This window comes from Psammomys obesus, unplaced genomic scaffold (assembly GCF_907164565.1).
Source record: "Psammomys obesus unplaced genomic scaffold, mPsaObe1.curated_primary_1811, whole genome shotgun sequence".
Taxonomy (NCBI): domain Eukaryota; kingdom Metazoa; phylum Chordata; class Mammalia; order Rodentia; family Muridae; genus Psammomys; species Psammomys obesus.
In genome coordinates, this window is record NW_026596100.1 from 10489995 (window position 1) to 10496380 (window position 6386).

The 6386-nt window shown below is 34.7% G+C and overlaps 1 pseudogene; it reads left to right on the top strand.

Annotated features, from left to right (window-relative positions):
- Nucleotides 1–314: 314 nt before the first annotated feature.
- Nucleotides 315–845, top strand: LOC129692157 (60S ribosomal protein L17-like; annotated as a pseudogene).
- Nucleotides 846–6386: the final 5541 nt, after the last annotated feature.

Genomic DNA, 6386 nt, shown 5'->3' on the forward strand with positions numbered 1-6386 from the left:
AATTTATTGGATTGGGAGGTGAGAGTAGATCTGAAAGGAGTTGGAGATGCATTGTATGAAATTCTGAAGAATTCAGAAAATTATTTATAAAGAAATTCTCAAAATGAATAGAACAAAATATTGTATAGAAACTAATAATGGATCATTGTGGGAATAGAATGCAGTGTTATAAAGTTTGATGGAGGAATAATGATATAGGATGTATTAAAATGGCGTGGGAGACTGAAGGGCAGGATAGAGGGGGATGTAATAAAAAGAAAACAACAACAACTTTACTTTTCATTCCTGAAACTGGCTGGAGGTGACCTGTGACTATGGTTCCCTTCTCTCCTGACCCAGAAAACCACACAAAACCATGCAAATCAAAAGGTTCAAATCTTTGTGTTCACTTTAAGAACACCTGGGAAACTGCTCAGGCCATCAAAGGTATGCATATCCAAAGAGCCACCAAGTATCTAAAAGATGTCACTTTAAAGAAGCAATGTGTGCCATTCCAGTGGAATAATGGTGGAGTTGGGAGGTGAATCCAGGCCAAACAGTATGGCGGGACTAAATTCGGTGGCCAGAAATTGAGTGATGAGTTTTTGGTGCACATGTTTAAAAATGCAGGGTTTGGATGTAGATTCTCTAGTCATTGAACACATCTAGGTAAACAAAGCACTAAAGACAAGTTATAGAATATAACAGAGCTCATGGCCAGATTAACCCATACATGAATGCCCCCTGCCACACTGAGTGAGATGAAAAAGAATAAATTGTTCTAAAGCCAGAAGAGAAGGTTGCACAGAAGAAGAAATATATCCCAGAAGAAACAGAAGAAACAAAAACTGATGGCATGGGAATAATAAACTCAGTATAAAATAAATGCAGATAAAAGTAAAAAAAAAAAGTTACTTTTCATAATTTTGTAGCAGAATAAAAATCTGCATAATCAGACTATTCTGTGAAATTTGCTCTTTGGATTTAAATGAGCCTTTTCTGGAATGATTCATTTTTCCTTAAGTTTTCAAAAACTATATTTCAATAATTGCTTATGCTTGTGATCAAATATCAATGCCTTTGCTGTCTTCCCCCTTTTATATTCCAAATCACAAATTTTGATTGGTTTCAATACTAAAGAACAAAATTAATAATATTTAAACATTATTGAATATGAATTTAAAGACATATTTGGGGCACTGGGAAGATGGCTCCATGAATAAAGCACTAGCCAGACAAGTACGAACACAAGTGTTCCACTCCCCTACCCCACCTAAATGTTAACTGGAATTGTACCCACTCTGTCAGTGCTTTGAGAGCAGAACAGAATTTTTAGTGCCTGCTGGCAAGCTAAGACTTTATTAAGTTTCAGATTCAGTTGAAAGATGCTGATTCATTAATAAAAGGAAGCAAGTTAGAGAAAGACTCCCGATATCAACTATGGGTCTCCACATGAATAGCTACATAAGCCTACATCCACACCCACGAATTCATGCCACACACATGTGAACATGCATGCATAGAGCCATGTAAGCTATGTATATACATAAAGAAACAGTTTTACTTATCATTTTCATACCTTTTTCCACTTAATCTTAGTAAGCAATGCAAACTTACCTGAATTCACAAGTCTCTTCTCCATTGATCTTTTCTGTGACTTCTCAGAAATTTGACCAGTTACAAGTCTCTGCACTAAGTGCCATGCACTGCAAAAAGATTCTCTGATCAAGGCTGAGAATAACACTCATCTATGGGTCATTAATATCTTAATGAGTAGTGAAGTTTAATGAAATGATTACGGTATTACTATCACCTATCTACAGGCTGAGCAACCCCCTTCTTAAGGAAGTAGACATAATAAAAAAATATATTAGATTGGTGACTGTATTTTTGAAATAATTCTATTAATGACAGATAGATGATATGGATAATTTAACCTTCTCAAAGTACAATGCAATGATGTGGATTCTATAAGAATAAAATTGTATGACAGAATACAGTGATGAATGACAATATATTGAAGATTTATAAAGACATAATAGAATAATAAAAATTCATTTAAATTTGATCTTTGGCCACAAATATCTTTTGTTGAATCAAGTTAAAATATTCTGATATGAAGGCTTTATTATTTTACTTTAAGGCTGTTTTTTGAAGGTGAGAAGCATTGGGGTTGTCATCTGACAATGATTCATCAAAATATAGCATAGTATTAGTAAAGCAGACATACTTTTTGGTATATCTTCAATGATTTAATTATTTTTCAAAAAAGTTATCAAACCTGTCTGCAAACCAATTAAACATATAGCAACTGTGTGCTTGTTTTATTCTTAGTAAAACAAGGAGTCAATAAAAAGTAAGTTTAATTTGTTCATAAACTCAGGTAGCCTAGTACAATTATATAAAATACTGAAGAGACTAGAGTTTCTTGTGGTATTTTGGCAGAGTTAATATTGTATTGTTTATTTTAGTTTGTAATATGTTGTATAACATATTGTAATATATTGTTATTTAGTACATCCACAAAAATAATACAATAACACAAAATTGAAATACAAATATAATTACATTGTGTTGTAGTATATATTTTATAAGTCTGTGACTTTAATGTGTGAATACTGTTTTCAAATTACTGGCAAATAAAAAAAATGAATATTATGGAAATGAGTATTGCCTTTGGAAGCTGAAGAATACATACCCTATCCAACTCTTGTTTGTATGACAAGAGCAAGCCTATGTGCACACTTACCACTGTGAGGTTTTTTGATAAGTTAATTGATATTATAAGAATTGCATTTTTGTTATTTTCAGATCATTTTTTTTTTTACATATTCTGACTGAAATCTGAAGGTCTACACTTGCAATAAAATGTCTTTGTAGCATTTCCCATTGGTGGTAGATAAAAATCAGACAAACAAAAAACAACACAAAACAACAACTTCCCCTTGCAAAAATAAACAAAACAAAACAAAAAAACCTCAGATGACTGCTGTAGACACATGATTAAGAACAAAATCCAGAAATCAGAAGCCAAAAACACCTTGCACTCAATTCTCACATCCTTCCAAATGAAGGTTTATATTTGTAAACTGCTAATTGAAAACATTAATGGTAACTCACATTTTTTTAAAAATCAGTAAGATAAAGAATTACTGACTGTTTTTTTTTTTATCTCAAATGATCTTTAATTACAGCATTTTGCTATAATCATAAATCAATCACTGAGCTAAGGATTGTTTTCTCAAGACAAACGCATAATGGAGAGCAATCAGATGGCCTAGTTAATGAATCAGCTATAGAAAAGATGCATATTTGTATTTTGTTAGTGAAAATATTAGCCAAAGAGTATTGAGTAGAGGTTATACATGTTGTTACTGAAAGTTCAGTGAATTTCTTTATTTATTAAATTTCAACAGTTTGTAATGATTTTAATAGATTTATCTAAAAATATTGTTAATTAGATTCAAATATGGTTGTGTTTAATTCTTATAATTCTTCAGTATTAAAATCATGTCTTCTCCATAATTAAGACAAGAATTTTTCTTTTTATGTCTGAAATAGTCAAATAAATTACTGCATAACTTGTATCTGTATTCCATGTTTACCCTAGCTTGCAGACCACAGATGAATAATAGATTCTATAGCAAGATGTTTCCCTTGAGAAAAATATATTGTGCATGTTTTTATTTTGATACAGCTATGTGTTTATATTTTCCCTTTTATTGAAATAGGTTATTTTCTTGTACAATATATTCTGATTTCAATTTCATTTTCCACACTCCTCCCAAACTATCCCTATGTCCACTCTACACAGATCCACTCCATATCTGTTTCTCATTAGAAAAGAATATGCATCCAGGAGATAACAACCACACATGACACAATAAAATATAGTAAGATAAAAGACAAACCATCAAATCCATGCTGGACAAGCCAAACCAAATGAAGGAAGAACTCCAAGAGATGTCAGTAATATCTGAGACCCACTCATTTGCACATGGAGGATTCCCATAAAAAGACTAACCTGAAAGATATATTATATACACAGGACTTGGTGTAGACCCTGGTAGACCCTGTGCTCGATGCTTTAGTGTCTGTGAATTTATAAGAATTCAGTTGACTTAGAGGGTCTTCTTCTTCTGGCGTCCTCCTTCCTTTCTGACTCTTACACACCTTTTTTCTCTTTTGTGGGTTTCCCTAAACTGTGAAGGTTTGGATTTGATGGCGCCATCCCATTTAGACCTTTGTTTTATAAGTGTATTCTCTCCCTCCCTCTGGGTGTGTGTGTGTGTGTGTCTCTTTCTCTCTGCATAATGTTTGGTTGTGAGTCTTTGTATTTGTTCCCAGCTTCATCAGGAGGAATGGGCTCTGATGATGGCTAAATAAGGCACTGACCTATGAGTACAGCAGAAAACCATTAATCATTAACTTTTGCTTTGTTTTACAACAGTATTATTTGGTTTTACACTAAGTACATAGAGTATCTTGTCTCTGTTTTTTGGTCACCCCTAATGCACTCTCTCTTGTAGAGTGTACCGTTAGTGAAAGCAGACAATGATTGCTCAATCTCACAAGTCTAGTTCCCTACCATATTTTGCAGGCAGGACAGCATTATAGATCAAAGTTTTGTGTTGGTGTTTATATTACTCTTTTCATAGCCTGAAAAGTACTTTATAGAATCAAAGATAGTAAAAGGGGGTGGTAAAGGTACTATGTAGACACCAGCATGTCCTCTACGTGTTCAATGATGTCTATAATTATCTTTAGAAATGAAGCCTTGCTGTCAGTGTGTGGCAATCAGTTGTGTCAGCAACAGCCTGGGTTTTAGGGGTTTTTCAATGGGATCTGTTTTGCCAACAAGTCTATTGGATGTAACTAAGTCCTGGTACTGGAAGTTTCATTTGGTGACAAGAGATGGCTGTTGTGAGTCTGTGTCTCACATTATTTGGAGATTTTATTAGGACTGCCTTTATATGTTTTTAGAAGTTTCTACTGCAGTGTATTTCCACACCAGCCACAAAATGTCCTTAAGTTCTGGCTGTTTCTCCCTACATTCCTCCTTCAACCCATTTTGCTTCCAGCTATGAACCTGGTCCTCTCATTCCTGTCCCAATCCGACTCCTGGTCCACCCAGATCTAAAATGTATTCATGAAATCAATTAAATTCAAAATAAACCCACTTAGGTATAGCATAAGATGGATAAGTTTCAGGTATCATGATTGGAAAGAATTACACAAAATGATATATACTCATGACAGGTTTTATATATACATCTAGAAAATATAAAATAATATGCAACATAAACATAATACCAGTTGTCTTTGTACCAGTTGACTTTGTTAGGGAGAGGGCAGCAACAGAGATCATGAGCAACAGAGGACCATGAGCAAACTCTTGCAGATGATTGATTGGTGCATTGCTTTCTTTTATTTTTTTTTTCATTATGGTGATAATTCTTCAGGGTATACATAGATAACCATTCAAATTGTGCAGTTTCAGACAGGCAGTTCACTGTCATTTGAGCATAATAACAGTCTGCCCAGCCTATATGCCATTACTTGAAAACTTAAGTTTGATATTGGACAGCAAATTGATGTGTTCTTCTCTAGGGAAGACTATTTATCCTACTCTCAATATTCCTTAGTTGCCTGTACATTTTATGTAGAGTTGAAGCCTTCTGAGATTTCCCTTGTCCATATTAGTGTATTGTTTTTGCCCTTGTTCAGGACATGTTTAAACAGGCATGTTGGTAAAGCTTTTGATATTTTTTTGATGACACAATCTCACAGCACACTCTTTACTCTTCTGTATATAACTTTTTTAATTTTTAATTTTTTTAACATTAGTTACAGTTTATTAACTTTGTATCCCAGCTGTATCTCATTCCCTCATTGCCTCTCAATCCCACCTTCTCTCCCTCATCTCCTCCTTGCCCCTTTCCAAGTCCACTGATAGGGGAGAACCTCCTCTCCTTTCATCTGACCCTGTTTTATCAGGTATCTTCAGGAATCGCTGCAAAGTCCTCCTCTGTGGCCTAACAGGGCTGCTCCTACCTCAAGGGGGTGGAGTGGAGGTCAAAGAGCCAGCCATTGAGTTCATGTCAGAAATAGTCCCTGTTCCTTTTACTAGGCAACACACTTAGATACTGAGCTATCATGGTTCTAGAAGTTCTAGATTATATCCATACATGGTCCTTGGTTGGAGAAACAGTCTCATGAAAGACCCCTGTGCCCAGACATATTTGGTCTTTGTGGAGCTCCTGTCCTCTCCAGGTCATATTAACTCCCCCTTCTTTCATATGATTCCCTGCACTCTACCAAAGGTTTGGTTATGAATCTCAGTATCTGCTTTGATATACTGCTAGGTAGAGTCTTTCAGAGGACTTCTGTGGTAGGCTCCTGTCCTG